The sequence below is a fragment of the Rhinopithecus bieti genome, unplaced genomic scaffold (genome assembly GCF_001698545.2).
Source record: "Rhinopithecus bieti isolate Rb0 unplaced genomic scaffold, ASM169854v2 scaffold_13348, whole genome shotgun sequence".
Classification (NCBI taxonomy): domain Eukaryota; kingdom Metazoa; phylum Chordata; class Mammalia; order Primates; family Cercopithecidae; genus Rhinopithecus; species Rhinopithecus bieti.
In genome coordinates this window covers 5827651-5843758 of record NW_016808764.1, presented here as the reverse complement: position 1 = coordinate 5843758, position 16108 = coordinate 5827651, and the positions used below count along the sequence as shown (strand labels likewise).

Genomic DNA, 16108 nt, shown 5'->3' with positions numbered 1-16108 from the left:
TATATATTTATATTTATATAATATATGTTATATATATATAAATAATATATATATTTGTTAAATTAATGAATTTTGGGATCTTCACTCTTTTCTCTTTGAAGATGTCTAAGTTCCAAAGGGCTTACAAAGTGACAAGATGTCAAGGAAAGGTGTCTTCTATTTTTTTTTTTTTTTTTGAGGCAGTCTTGCTCTGTTGCCCAGGCTGGAGTCCAGTGGAGTGATCTTCATTCACTGCAACCTTGCCTCCTGAGTTCAAGCAATTCTCATGCCTCAGTCTCCCAAGTAGCTGGGATCACAGGTGTGTGCCACGATGCCTGGCTAACTATTGCATTTTTAGTAGAGACAGGATTTCACCATGTTGGCCAGGCTGGTCTCGAACTCCTGGCTTCAAGTGATCCACCCGCCTCAGCCTTCCAAAGTGATGGGATTACAGGTGTTAGCCACTGCGCCCGGCTGCATCTTCTATCTTAAAATAAGGAATACCTTGCATGGACACACTAAATTCTCCCCTGACACTGTTCCGAATTCTTTCATTCCTTCACAGCAATGCTCCCGAGTGAGCAGTCTTCATCAACCTTCCTCGTCAATCCAGGGCAATCTGGCTCTTACCAACATCATCAACTTCCTTTCTGTCCAAAACTGATGGACGGTTTTCAGTCCTTGATTTAGTTTGTCTCTCTGCAAGTTTTACGCTGTTGCCTGCACATGCTTTTGTGAAATTGTCTCTTTCCTTGATCTTCATGATGTCATGCTCTCATTGTCTTCTGTCCTCATATGCTACACTGCTTTGTATGAGATGCCTGTGTGAGCTCCATTTCCTCTGCTCACTCCTTAAATGTTGGCATTCCACAGGGTTTCAGCCCAGGCCTCGTTCTTTCTCATGTTTCTCTCCTTCCTCCTCTCCCTGGAATGAACTTATCGACTCTCATGACTGTGTCCTCAGCCTGAATCTTTTTCTTGATCTCTAGGCCCATATACAATTGACTACAAGGCTGGGTCCAGCTTACATCTCTAATCCCAGCACTTTGGTATGCCAAGGCAGGAGGATTGCTTGAGGCCACCAGTTCAAGGCCAGCCTGAGCAACATAGTTGGGACCCCTTCAAAAATTAAAAAGAAATTAACGGGGCATGGTAGCACCTACCTATAGTCTCAGGAGGATCGCTTGAGCCCAGGAGTTCGAGGCTGCAGTGAGCTGTGATTATACCACTGCACTCCAGCCTGAGCAATGGAATGACACCCTATCTCTTAAAAAGAAGAAAGAAGCCAGGCACGGTGGCTGATGCTTGTAATCCCAGCACTTTGGGAGGCCAAGGTGGGTGGATCACGAACGAATTCAGGAGTTTGAGACCAGCCTGGCCAACATGGTGAAACCCCATCTCTACTAAAAATACAAAAATCAGCTGGGCGTGTTCGCGGGCATCTGTAATCCCAGCTACTCAAGAAGCTGAGGCAGGAGAATCACTTGAACCCTGGGAGGTGGAGGTTGCACTAAGGTGAGATTGTGCCATTGCACTCCAGCCTGGGTGACGTAGTGAGATTCTGTCCCCCCCAACAAAAAAAAAGAAAGAAGGAAGAAAGGAAGGAAGGAAAGAAAGGAAAGGAAAGGAAAGGAAAGGATGGAAGGAAGGAAGGAAGGAAGAGAGAGAGAGACAGAAAGAAAGAAAGAAAGAAAGAGAGAGAGAGAGAGAGAAAGAAAGAAAGAAAGAGAAAGAAAGAAAGAAAGAAAGAAAGAAAGAAAGAAAGAAAGAAAGAAAGAAAAGATTGACTACAGAGCGATGCTCTCTAAATGTCCTGTAGGTACCACGAACCTAACAAGTCCAAAGTGAAACTAACCCCACCCCCCAAACTGCTGGGGTGGTTGTGTTTCTTGGCTAATGGAATCACCAGCCGTTCAGTTATCCCACAGGTAAACTCAGCCCGCATCCTTCTTCATCTCTTTTGCTTAGTTGCACATCCCATCCATTATGAATCCTCTAACTCCATTTCCTGATATCTGGAACTCTCACTGCCTTCTGCAGCCACTCCTGTAGGTTAGACTCTCATCTTTTCTCACCTTGACAGCTGGTCTCCTGCCATCTTCTCTGCTTTTTCCCTCCAATCTATTTTCCATATACAAATGAGATACATTTTTCTGGAATGTAAATTTATCCTGAATTTCAAATCCTTCCATGGCTTTGATCATTATTGGGATAAATTCCTTGACCCAGCTTATAATACTCTGCCTGGTCTAGCCCCTGTGATTGCTCCACCATCATGGCTTGCCTTCTGCTCTCTAGACAGACAGAACATCCTTCTTGTCTTCAACATACCATGATTTTCAATGCTTTTCATTTTTGCTTACATTGATCTATTTGTTGTCAACATTGCCCTTCCCTTCCTCCCTTTCCTTCATCCTGATAACTCTTACATATCTTCCAGGTATCAGCTTAGAAACCGTTTTTCCAGGGAGTTTCCCCATCTTCCCAAGTCTGGTACAGCACAGACTGCTATGTGTTTACCAAACCCTGTTTCTTTTTCTTCTTGGGCTCATAGTTGGACTACATTTCCCAGGCTCCCATGCAGATGGGTGAGACCAAGTGACTGAATTCTGGCCAATGGAAAGTGGGTAGAATGATGTATATCTATTCAAGGTCTGTCCTATGAAAACCTTCCATGTTGTCTTCCACAGTGTTCTTTCCCTCCCCCAGGTGGATGCAGATAATCTGACAGGGAACTGACACTCTTACGGGAGGGCAGTGGAGCCATTAGATAGAAGGAGCCTGGGTCACTGAATGACTATGTGGAGCAGAGTCCCATCTACCCTTTCCTCAACCAGCATTAGATTGTAACATAAGTGAAAAATAAACTTTATTATATTAAGCCACTGAGATTTGAAGGTTGTCTACTATAGCAATTAGCCTACCCTGATAAATATATCTGGATTATTTGTTCTCTCCTTCCCCACCCCCATTATCCCAAAGAATTCTTTCCTCCCCAACCACAGCACTGACTATATTGATAGCAACAGTCTCTCTACCTGACCATGAAGGTGTGGGAGGACCTGGATCAGGCCTGTCTCATCCTAGATAGAAACCGGCATTCAGCTGAGCACCTGGCCAGTAGCAGCCACTAAGTAAATATTTGTGGAATTGTTTCTGTGGTTGTTGAGTTATCTGTTCCTGACTGCCTGTTTTGGTAACTTGCCTAGGACCAGATTCCTCCTACCTCTCACCATTTCTTTCCAAACACCCAGGTCCTGCCCTTGAACCTGCCCAAGTAGCTGGAGCTCTCTGATATCACAGCTCCTGCAACTGATCCACGTCTTGGAATTCCAAACAGTGCCAGGGTTCCTAGGCCTGGGACTCCATCCACCTGTTAGTATCCCTGACATGGCCTGATTTTCTAGCACCTGCTATCTGAATGTTACATTTTTTTTTTCCTGCTAAACTGGACTTCTTTTTAAGTCCTGTAACTTCATTGGTTAAGGGTCTGGCAATGGGATAATTACTAAGATGTGTAGTTAAATGAAACGAAGTCAGGGACAGGAAGCAGGGTATATACTATGCCGTCGTTTGTAAAATATAACAAACATAAATATCTACTGGAGTTTACATAAAATATTAGAACGGGGTGTCCAATCTTTTGGCTTCCCTGGGCCACAATGAAAGAAGAATTGTCTTGAGCCACACATAAAATACACTAATGATAGCTGATGAGCAAAAAAAATAAAAATTAAAATTAAAAAAAAATAGCAAAAAAAATCTCATAATGTTTTTAAAAAGTTTATGAATTTGTGTTGGGCTGCATTCAAAGCTGCTCTGGGCTGCATGCAGCCCATGGGTGGTGGGTTGAACAAGCTCGCATTGGAAGAACACATCGGAAATCGGAAATAATGGATGGGTGGAGGATTAAAGTCCTCGGAGTCGTTGAGGGAGGGAGATTTATCTTTTATTCATTTGCACTTTGTATAGGGTGAATAATGACCCCCCAAAGATGTGTACACCCCAATTCCTTGAGCTGTGAAAGTATTACCTTACATTGCAAAAGGGACTTTGCAGATATGATTTTTAAGAATCTTGGAATGGGAACATCTTCTTGGATTATCTAAGCAAGCTCAATATAATCACAAAGTTGGCTGCAAGAATGCAACGCAGGCAGCCTTAGGGCTGGAAAAGTCCAGGAACAGTTTCTCACTAGAGCTTCCAGGAGCAACACAGTCATGCCCACCCCTCAATTTTAGGACTTCTCATCTCCAACACTGTAAATAATAAGTATGTGCTGCTTTTTTAAAAAAAGTATTTTTACTTTTGTTTATATTTTATTTTATATATTTATTTATTTTTTGAGATGGAGTTTCACTCTTGTTGCCCAGGCTGGAGTGCAATGGCGTGATCTCAGTTTACAGCAATCTTCACCTCCCGGGTTCAAGCGATTCTCCTGCCTCAGCCTCCCAAATAGCTGGGATTACAGGCATGTGCCACCATGCCCAGCAAATTTTGTATGTTTTAGTAAAGATGGGGTTTCACCATGTTGGTCAGGCTGGTCTCGAACTCCTGACCTCAAGTGATGCACCCACCTCAGCCTCCTAAAGTGCTGGGATTACATGCATGAGCCATTTTGCTCAGCCTTTTGTTTACATTTTAGAGACAGTGCTTTGCTATGTTTCCCAGGCTGGTCTTGACCTCCTGGGCTGAAGCGGTCCTGCCACCTTGGGCTCCCAAAATGCTGGAATTACAGGCATGAGCAAACACACCCCGCAACTTGCGCTGTTTTAAACCACCACATTTGCCACATTTGCGGTAATTTGTTGTAGCAGCAATGGGGAAGTAATATTTGGAATTGTAATACTTGGAAACTTATGCTCAGAATTTTTTTTCTATGTATTCAGAATTTTAATGAAAATACATATTCAATCCAATCCTACTCTTTAGGCTTCGTCCCCTGGAAAGAAAAGCATCAGGACCCAAAGAGATGAGTACCAGGAAGTTACTGCAGCATTGTGGCAAAATGCAGAAACAGTGACTGCCCATCAATACAGAGTGGGAGAACGCGTACTGGTGCATTCATTAGGCACCATTATTGTACCACCAAATGTTATGCTGCCATTACAATAATGGATTAGAGTCACACTGGATAATCTGAAGGATTTCCACAAGCCATCATTGAGTGGAAAAAGTAAGAAAGGAAAAAATGTGTATAAAACGAATCTATATTTTTGTTTAAAAAAGGACAAAATTACAAAAAACTTGCATATGTATATGCAATGTGTGTGTATGCGTATGCATATACGGCATGTGTGTGTGTGTTAGAGAGAAACAGAGAGAAGGAGAGGTGCTGGGGGGATGAGAAGAGAATAGAATTACATAAGAATTAAGAAAAATGGCCGGGAGTGGTGGCTCACGCCTGTAATCCTAGTCCTTTGGGAGGCCAAGGTGGGAGGATCACCTGAGGTCAGGAGTTTGAGACCAGCCTGGCCAACATGGTGAAACCCCATCGCCACTAAAAATACAACATTAGCCAGGTATGGTGGTACATGCCTGTAATCCCAGCTACTTGGGAGGCTGAGGCAGGAGGATTGCTTGAACCCAGGAAGCAGAGGTTGCAGTGAGCTGAGGTCATGCCACTGCACTCCAGCCTGGGCAACAGAGTGAGACTCTATCAAAAAAAAAAAAAAAAAAAAAAAAAAAAAAAAGAAAGAAAGAAAGAAAGAAAGAAAGAAAGGCCAGACACTGGCATTGTGGCTCACTCCTGTAATCACAACACTTTGGGAGGCCGAGGCAGGTGGATCACTTGAGGCCAGGAGTTTGAGACATGGCGAAATCCCATCTCTACTAAAAATACAAAAATTAGCCAGGCAGGGTGGTGCACGCCTGTAGTCCTAGCTACTTGGGAGGCTGAGGCAGGAGAATCGCTTGAACCTGGGAGATGGAGGTTACAGTGAGCCAAGATCCTGCCACTGCACTCCAGCCTGGGTGATAGAGTGAGATCCTATCTTAAAAAAAAAAAAAGAAAGAAAGAAAAGAAAAATATAGAAGGTCATGCACTTGATTTTTATTAGTTATCTGGGAGGGACCCATGGGAAGAGGAGGAAGGAGAGAGGGAAAGAGAGCCAAGAAAATAAGGAAAAAAAAAAAAAGCATGCTCTAAAAAAGCACTCATAGCATTACACTTCTGAACCTATGTACAATGATGCAAGAATATGAATATACATATCGAGGGAAAAGATTCACTTGCAAGAGAGCCTACCAAAACAAACAAGACCACAACAACCATAAGATGTTTACATTGCGTGCAGGATAAAGAAAAACCCGAAAGACCACAACAGTTTAAAAACTCAGGAATGTAAATCACAATTCAGCTACTGTGGAAGCAGTGTGGAGATTTCCCAAAGAACTTAAAATAGAATTACCATTTCACTCAGCAATCCCATTACTAGGTACATACCCAAAGTAATATAAATCATTCTACCAAAAAGACACACCCGTGTGTATGTTCATTGCAGCACTATCCACAATGGCAAACACATAGCATCAACCTAGATGCCTATCAACAGTGGAGTAGATAAAGAAAATGAGGTATATATACACCATGGAATACTATACAGCCATAAAAAAGAATGAAATCATATTCTTTGTAGCAACATGGATGCAGCTGGAGGCCATTATCCTAAGCAAATGAACACAGGAACAGAAAACCAAACACCATATGTTCTTACTTAGACAGTGTGATCTAAACACAAAGTACACATGGACACAAAGAGGGAAAACAATAGACTCTGGGGCCTGCTTGAGGGTGGAGGGTGGGAGGAAGGTGAGGGTTGAAAAACTACCTCTTGGTACTATGCTCACTACCTAAGTGATGAAATAATTTGTGCATCAAACCCCAGTGACCGCAATTTACCCATGTAACAAACCTGCACACGTACCTGCTAAACCTAAAAGTTGAAAAAAAAAAAAAGAAACTCAGACTCCAGAAGACAGATTGGGATTATTATCTGGTTCTATCTATGCCTTTCCTACTGGGAAATTCTGGACAGGTTCTGTAATTTCTCTGAACCTCAACTCCTTCCTCTTCTGTAAAATACAGATCGTGGCTGGGTGTGGTGGCTCATGCCTGTAATACCAGCATTTTGGGAGGCTGAGGCAGGTGGATCACCTGAGGTCAGGCGTTTGAGATCAGCCTGGCCAACATGGCAAAACCCGTCTCTACTAAAAATACAAAAATTAACTGGGGACGGTGGTGGGCGCCTGTAACCCCAGCCACTTGGGAGGCTGAGGCAGGAGAATCGCTTGAGCCTGGGAGGTGGGATTGCAGTGAGCCGAGATTGCATCATTGTACTCCAACCTGGGCGACAAGAGTGAGACTCCATCTCAAAAAAAACACAAAAACAACAAAAAAAACACAAAAAACCAGATCATAACAGTATCTTCTCCAGAGAGTTGCTGAAAGGTGTGAATATGAAATGAGACTGTATCTGTAAAGCACTTAGCTCCATGCCTGATTGGCCATAAGTGGGCAATAAATTGGGGTCATAAACGTCTCAGTGCTGGTCTGGCAAGAATGCACCAACATAGCATGGGGGTGATTTGACCAGTGGACAGGAACCTGGAAGCATAGCTTACCCTGTTCATGCTAAGGACCAACATGTGATCAGTGAGGACGTGGGTGGGAAAAACACAATGTCCCCACCAGCTACTGGCTGAGCCAAAGGTTGGGGCAGAGCAAGTGTGGGGCTGAGTTGTTGGGAGGGCATACTGGATCTTAAGGGAGGCACCAGATCCTGTCCTGGTGGTTCTCTGTGACTGGTGCCTCTGGCTGGGAAGTCCTGGTCATAGATTAGTCTTCACTCTGTTTCAGATGATGCAACCAGGGTTCACAGCGAGGAAAGCTCCTTGGAGGCAACATCACATATAAGGGCCAATCCAACAAGTCTGGACACAGGAGAAACAGCCTGCTTGTCACACTGCATGGGACAAACTAGGACAATATTTAGGAACAGCTCAGTGGACAGCGTGAGGCTTCTGTTGGCTTAGTATTATTTCTATCAAGCTTTTAACATCCACATTGGTCTCCTTTCCTGTCTTCTCGTAACTGGATTCACTGATATTCCCCAACCCAGAACCAGATCCACCCCCATTCCTGTACCAGTCCTGATCTCAATCTCATTTGCTTTCATTTTCTTAGCATTTGTCTGATACTTTTCCCATCCTTTTATTTTCAAAACTTCTTTTATTTTAAAAAATGTATCTCAGCTGGGTGTGCTGGCTCATGCTTATAATCCCAGTGCTTTGGAAAGCCAAAGCAAGAGGATCACTTGAGTCCAGGAGTTCAAAACCAGCCTGTGCAACAGAGTGAGTTCCTGTCTCTACAAAAATAAAAATAAAAAATTAGCAGGATGTGGTGGCATACACCAGTAGTCCCAGCTATTCGGTATGCTAAGGGAGGAGGATCGTTTGAGCCCAGGAGTTCAAGGTTGCAGGGAGCTACGATCACACCACTGTACTCTAGCCTGGGTGACAAAGTAAGATTCTATCTCTAATTTAAAAAATGGAACAAAACAAGTGTGTGTGTGTATGTGTGTGTGTGTATATCTTGTAAGTAATATGTAGCTGATTTTGCTTTTATAAAGCAAAAGTCAGAGCATCTCCGAGAGTCTTTGACTTTACATGAGGGAATTTAACCCATTCACATGTACTGTAACCATTGATAAGTTTCATGGTGTCCTTGCCATCCTATTTTATGTTTTCTATTTATTTTGCATAATTGATTTTTATCCCTTTTCTAGCCACTTGGAAGTTCCACATCTTATTTTAATTCTATTAGTGATTATTATTATATTTTTTGAGACAGTGTCTCACTCTGTCACCCAGGCTGGGTGTAGTGCCATAATCATGGCTCACTGCAGCTTCAACCTCCCAGACTTAAGCAATCCTCTCACCTTTCAGCCTCCTGAGTAGCTGAAACTACAAGTGCACGCCACCACGCCCAGCTAATTTTTTTTTAATTGTTGTATTTTTCACAGAGATGAGGTTTTGCCATGTTACTCAGGCTGGTCTTGAACTCCTGGGCTCAGGTGATCCTCCTGCATTGGCCTCCCAAAGTGCTGGGATTAAAGACATGCACCACCACACCTGGACAGTGATCATTAACCTTAAATTCTTTTTTTTTTTTTTGAGATGGAGTCTCACTCTGTTTCCCAGACTGGAGTGCAGTGGCACTATCTCAGCTCACTGCAGCCTCCATCTCCTGGGTTCAAGCAATCCTCCCACTTCAGCCTCCTGAAAAGCTGGAACTACAGGCTTGCACCATCACGCCTGGCTAATTTTTGTATTTTTAGTAGAGACTGGGTTTTGCCATGTTGCCTAGGCTGGTCTCAAACTCCTGGCCTCACGCAATCCTCCCACCTCAACCTCCCCAAATGATGGCATTACAAGTGTGAGCCACTGCACCTGGCCAGACTTCTGTCTTAATCTCTATTGTTTCCTTAGTTTTCTCAGGCTTCCTAGCTGGGACAGGAGCAATGGCCCAGACTTGTCCCCAGTGAAGAGATTCAAGAAGGTCTCCTGTAATATGAAATGTGGACTCTGGAACAAGATCGTTCCACCAATCTGTGGGCAATTGGACAGGTACCAGACTTCTTTGAGCCTCAGATTCTTCACCTGTAAAAATAAATAGTCATGGCTGCTGCTTATTACAAGATGCAAGGAGGATCAAATGCATATGAAGTGCTTAGCATAGTGTCTGGCACATAGTAGTGTTTATTAAGTATTAACTACAACTGTATAGTATTGTGACAGGCACCGCTGTCAGTATTCTGTAGCTGAGTCAAACCTCAGCTATAGGTCCAGGGACCAAGCAGTTTCAAGATGCTGCTCATAATGCCTCATGCTTAGATATCAACTATCACAAAAGCTTCTTTATGACTCCTCCAGTTTCCTAAACTGAGAAATCTGGATTGGCTGAAACCCACATCCAAGTCAGGGAATCCCTGAAACCAGCCCTGAAATTCATCTGTACTTGCAGCGGGCAGTGCTTTTCCTTTAAAATAATGTTCCCATTTTTGGCCAGCATGGTGGTGTACACCTGTAGTCCCAGCTACTCGGGAGGCCAAAGAGGGAGGATTGCTTGAGTCAAGGAGCTCAAGACCAGCCTGGGCAACATAGTGAGATCCCTTCTTCACAAAAAATATTTTCCTTTCCTTTTTAAAAGTTATTTTCTGGTCTTATTTGTGATAATTAACAGTCTATAACAAATTATCTGCAATAAGCTGTAACAATCTATCTGGAATTCATTTTAGAAGAAGGTAAAAGAAAAAAAGGATCTAACTTTTTTTTGTAAATAGATAACCATTTCCTCAATATCACTTATTAAGTAATTCCTCCTTCTCTCTGATTCTTAATGCCAAATTTATCACATGATAAAATTTAAAATCTATTTGTGTCTGTTTCTGGGCTATCTTCTCAGTTACATTGATATTTGTTTATTTATTTATTTATCTAGAGACGGAGTCTTGCTCTGTCATCCAGGCTGGAGTGCAGTGGCACCATCTCGGCTCACAGCAAGCTCCGCCTCCCGGGTTCACACCATTCTCCTGCCTCAGCCTCCCAAGTAGTGGGACTACAGGTGCCCACCACCATGCCCAGCTAAGTTTTTTGTATTTTTAGTAGAGATGGGGTTTCACCGTGTTAGCCAGGGTGGTCTCAATCTCCTGACCTCGTGATCCGCCCACCTTGGCCTCCCAAAGTGCTGGGATTAAAGGCGTGAGCCACCGCACCCGGCTGATTTTTATTTTTATTTTTTATTTTATTACTTTTTTTTGAGACGAAGTTTCGCTCTTGTTGCCCAGGCTGGAGTGCAATGGTGCGATCTCGGCTCACCACAACCTCCGCCTCCTGGGTTCAAGTGATTCTCCTGCCTCAGCCTCCCGAGTAGCTGGGATTACAGGCATGCGCCACCACACCCAGCTAATTTTGTATTGATTTTTATTTTTTAAACTAATGCCACAATTTTTGATTATTGTACTTCATAGTACTTTTTTACATCTGGCAGAGCAAAGCTTCTTTTACAACTCTTATTTTAAAGGTTTTAAAGTTTATGTTTGTCTTTTTGTTCTTCCAGATAAACTTTAAACCCTTGGTCAAATCTCTATCCCTAAAGCTCCACAAATAAAAATTCCTTTGGAGTTTTGTTTGAATATCAGTAAGTTTGTACAGTATTCACAGTTTATCAATTCTTGGCTTCCTGTTCAGGAAGATAGGTTGTGTCTCCATCAAGCATTATTTAATCCCCCTTTATACATTTCTTTATTTCTTTATTTATTTTTTTTTTAGATGGAGTCTCCCTCTGTCTCCAGGCTGGAGTGCAATGGCACAGTCTCGGCTCACGGCAACCTCCGCCTCCCGGGTTCAAGCGATTCTCCTGCCTCAGCCTCCCAAGTAGCTGGGACTACAGGCGTGCGCAACCACCCCCAGCTAATTTTTGTATTTTTAGTAGAGACAGGGTTTCACCATGCTGGCCAGAATGGTCTCGATCTCTTGACCTCATGATCCGCCCGCCTCGGCCTCCTGAAGTGTTAGGATTACAGGCATGAGCCACCGTGCCTGGCCTCTTTAGTTTTTAAAACAGATAATTTCTTTACAGTTTTGCTAGTAAGTTATAAAAAAATTGGAGTTTCCAGGCAGCACTGATTTTCCCTACACAAAAATTGCAACTTTCCTCATGGTAAAAAAAAAAAAAAAAAAAAAAAAGAAAAGAAAAAAATCATTACCAAAATCAAATGACTTTGGAAGCAGCACTGGCAAAAAAAAAAATTAGCAGCATATTTGACAAAAATGGTTAATATCCTTTAATTACGAAGGTAAGAGCTCTTACGAATAGGAAAAGAGATATGTTTTACATAAAATGGGAAAAGTATGTGAATAGACGATTCACAAAGGAATAAATACAAGTAGCTAATAATCCATGAAAAACCTACCTCAAAAGTGTACATTAAACCATCAAAAATAATTTTTTCATCTGCCAAATTAGCAGAGATTTGAAACAATGATATTACCTTCCATTGTCCAGTGCTGGGGAAACAATAGGCACAGAAACTGGTGAGATTGCTCAACCTTTATGGGTGACAGTTTGGAAGATGGGTGGAAAACCTTAAACATATTCATGCTCTAATAAAGGAAATAGGTCGGGTGCATTGGCTCACCCTTGTAATCCCAGCACTTTGGGAGGCCGAGGCAGGTGGATCCCTTGAGGTCAGGAGTTCGACACCAGCCTGACCAACACAGTGAAACCCTGTCTCTACTAAAAATACAAAAATCAGTTGGCGTGGTGGCGTGCACCTGAAAACCCAGCTACTCTGGAGGCTGAGGCAGGAGAATCGCTTGAATCTGGGAGTCGGAGGTTGCAGTGAGCCAAGATAGTGCCACTGCACTCCAGCCTGGGTGACAGAGTGAGACTCTGTCTCAAAAAAAGAGAAATACTGACATGTGTCCAGTTATTAATCTAGAAGTATGCTTATGTATAATAGCAATACATTTGAAACAAGCTGTTTGTCAAAATAGTAGGGTATTGTTTAAATGGATCATGGTACCATAAACTGAAATACAATATCACATTAAAAATTGTGGTGCTGAGCTAGGTGCTCATGCCAGCACTTTTGGAGATTGACATGGAAGGATCACTTGAGGCCAGGAGTTTGAGACCAGCCTGGGCAACATAGCAAGACCCCTAAAAAATAGCTGGGTGTGGTGATGCATGCCTGTAGTTCTAGTTACTTGGGAGTCTGAGGTGGGAGGATTGCTTGAGTTTCAAACTGCAGTGAGCCATAATTGTGCCACTGCACTCCAGCCTGAGCAACAGAGTGAGACCCTATCTCAAAAACAAACAAACAAAAAACACCCAAAATTATGGTACAAAAGAAGTATTTGACCTGGGAAAAGATTGATCATGTGTCACTGTATCAGTGGCTGTCAGTTCTGGTTGTACATCAGAATCACCCGAGGAACTTTACTAAAATGCTATCACCTAGGACCCACAACCAGAGATTCTAATTTCATTGTTCTGAGTGAGGCCCCAGGTACCAGTGTTTTAAAAAATTAAAGTTTTAACTTTGAGACAACTGTAGATTTACATGTAGTTATTCAAAATAATAAAGAGAAATCCAAGTTCCCTCTGATGGTAATATCTTACAAAACAACCACACAGTACAACCACCACTCCTGACTAATCTCTTTGCGTTTTTGTAGAGATGGGAGTCTCACTATGTTGCCCAGGCTGGTCTCGAACTCCTGGACTCAAATGATCACCCTTCTCGGCCTCCCAAAGTGCTAGGATTACATGTGTGAACCTCCACGCCTGGCCTTCTCTCCCTCTTGGTTTATGTCAGTTTTGCTATAGGTGTGTCAATTTTACTGACCTTTCAAAGCTCTGTTTTGTTTATTTTCTCTATTGTGTTTCTAATTTCACTTTCACTGACTTCCACTCTTTATTATTTCCTTCTTTCTGTTTGCTTTCAGTTTTTCTCTTCTTCTTCTTCTTTTTTTTTTTTTTTTTCTGATTTTGAGGTGGGAGCTTAAATTGTTGACTTGTGACTTTCCTTCATTTCTAATTACACATTGAGTGGTATAAACTTCCCTCTCAGCACTGTGTTAGCAGTTTCACAAATTTTGATATGTAGTATTTTCATTTTTATTCAGTTCAATGTACCTTTAAGTTTTTCTTGAGAGTTCCTCTCTGACCCATAGATTATTTAGAAGTGTATTGTTTGGACTGGCACCGTGGCTCACGCCTGTAATCCCAGCGCTTCGGGAGGCCGAAGCGGGTGGATGACTTGAGGTCAGGTGTTCGAGACCAGCCTGGTTAACATGGTGAAACCCCATCTCTACTAAAAATACAAAAATTAGCCACGCGTGGTAGCACACACCTTTAGTCCCAGCTATTTGGGAGGCTGAGGCAGAAGAATTGCTTGAACCCAGGACATGAAGTTTGCAGTGAGCCAAGATCACACCACTGCACATCAGCTTGGGTGACAAAGTGAGACTTCATCTCACAAAAAAAAAAAAAAAAAGGATGTTGTTTAGTTTACAGTATTTGAATATTTTCCTATTGTCTTTCTGTTGCTGATATCCAGTTTTTGAGTCCCCTGTATTGTTTCAATTCTTTCTGTTTGTCGGGGTTTGTTTTACCACTCAGGATGCGGTGTCTTGTAGAATATGTTCTGTTGGCACTGAAAAGAATGTGTATTCTGCTGTTGTTGAGTGGAGTGTTTTGTGAATGTCAATTAGATTCTGCTGATTGATGGTGTTGTTGAACTGAATTTCTATCTAGTTCTTTAACAGCTAGATAGAACAAGTGGAGAGAGGGACGTTGATGTCTCCAACTATAATTGTGGATTTGTCTATTTCTTCTTTCAGTTCTACCAGATTTTATTTCACGTATTTTGCATCTCTGTTGTTTTGTGCATACGCATTTAAGATTGCTATGTCTTTTTGGTGGATTGACCTCATTATCATTATATAACGTCCCACTCTGTCTCTGGTAATTTTCTATGCTCTGAGGTCTACTTTATCTGGTATTAATCTAGCCAATCTTACTTTCTTAAAAAAAGTTTTTTTCTCTTGCTTTCTCTTGATTAGTGTTTGAATGATACTTTTTTTTCTATCTTTTTACTTTCACCTTAGCTATATCACTATATTTAAAGTGAGTTTTTGGTAGACAAAGTGTAGTTGGTTCGTATTTCCACTCTGCCAGCCTGTGTTTTTATTTGGTGTATCTAGACCATTTACATTTAATATAATTATTGCTGTGTTGGGGCCTAAGATTGTTATTTTGTTTTATTTTTTGTTTTCTATTTGTTATCTCTGTTTTTCATTTCTTTGTTTTCTTTTTCTTTCTTTTCTGTGAATTATCTGAACATTTCTGAGAATTCCATTTTGATTTATCTATGATTTTTTTTCTTTTTTATTATACTTTAAGTTCTAGGGTACATGTGCACAACGTACAGATTTGTTACATATGTATACTTGTGCATGTTGGTGTGCTGCACCCATCAACTCGTCAGCACCCATCAACTCGTCATTGACATCAGGTATAACTCCCAATGCCATCCCTCCGTATGATGTTTTTTAATGCATCTCTTTATATAGCTTTTTAAAAAGTTGTTCTAGGTATTACCTTACATATACATAACAATACATGGTCTACTCGCATAGAAGCTTTACCAGTTTAAGTGAAGTATAAACACTTTACCTCCTTTTCCTTTCCCTTACCCTTGTTTAATACACTATCTTAAATATTTAAAACCACATTTAGAACCACATCAAACAGTGTTACAAATTTTGCTTCAACTGTCAAACATAATTTTAAAAACTCAAGAGAAGAAGGAAAGCCCATTCTACTTACTCAAATTTTTATTCAATGTGTTCTTTCTTCCTTCTGATATTTCAAGATTCCTTCTTTTATTGTTTCATTCATTTAAATAACCCACTTTAGCCATTCTTTTAGGGTAGGTCTGTTGGTGATAAATTTTCTTGGTTTTCCTTCATCTGAGAATGTCTTGATTTCCATGGCATCCCTAGAGGACATTTTCACTGGGTATAGGATTCTGGGTTGACTTTCAAACTTCTTTCAGAGCTTGAAAAGCACTGTGCCACTTCCTTTGGACTCCATAGTTTTTGAAGCAAAACTCATTATCATTCCAATGGACTTTTGCCCGACCCATAAAATATCATTTTCTCTGACTGCTTTCAAGATGTTTTCTTTATCTTTAGTTTTCAGAAGTTTAATTACAATGTGTTTTGGCATAAATTTCTTTGAGTTTATTATGTTTGGAGTTTGCCTGGCTTCTTGGATCTGTAGATTTATGTTTCTCCAAATTTGGGAAGTTTTCAGTTGCTACTTCTTTAAATACTTTTTTAGTGACTGGGCACAGTGGCTCATGCCTGTAATCCCAGCACTTTGGGAGGCCAAGACAGGTACATTACTTGAGGTCTGGAGTTCGAGACCAGCCTGGCCAACATGGTGAAACCCCATCTTTACTAAAAGTCCTAAAATTAGCTGGGTGTGGTGGTGCATGCCTGTAATCCCAGCTACTCAGGAGTCTGAGGCAAAAGAATCACTTGAACCAGGGAGGTG

At 41.6% G+C, this 16108-nt stretch overlaps 1 long non-coding RNA gene across 2 annotated transcripts in view; it reads left to right on the top strand.

Moving 5' to 3' along the window:
• Positions 1-9554, top strand: part of LOC108538846 (uncharacterized) — a 41794-nt gene extending 32240 nt beyond the window's left edge. The window contains exons 4-5 of one of the 2 annotated variants that reach the window (XR_001888205.1): positions 4912-5155; positions 9469-9554. This is a non-coding gene — a long non-coding RNA (uncharacterized LOC108538846). Of the gene's footprint in view, positions 1-4911; positions 5156-7837; positions 7917-9468 lie in introns of those variants that run through there. The other variant, XR_001888206.1, reaches the window with a different exon arrangement.
• Positions 9555-16108: the final 6554 nt, after the last annotated feature.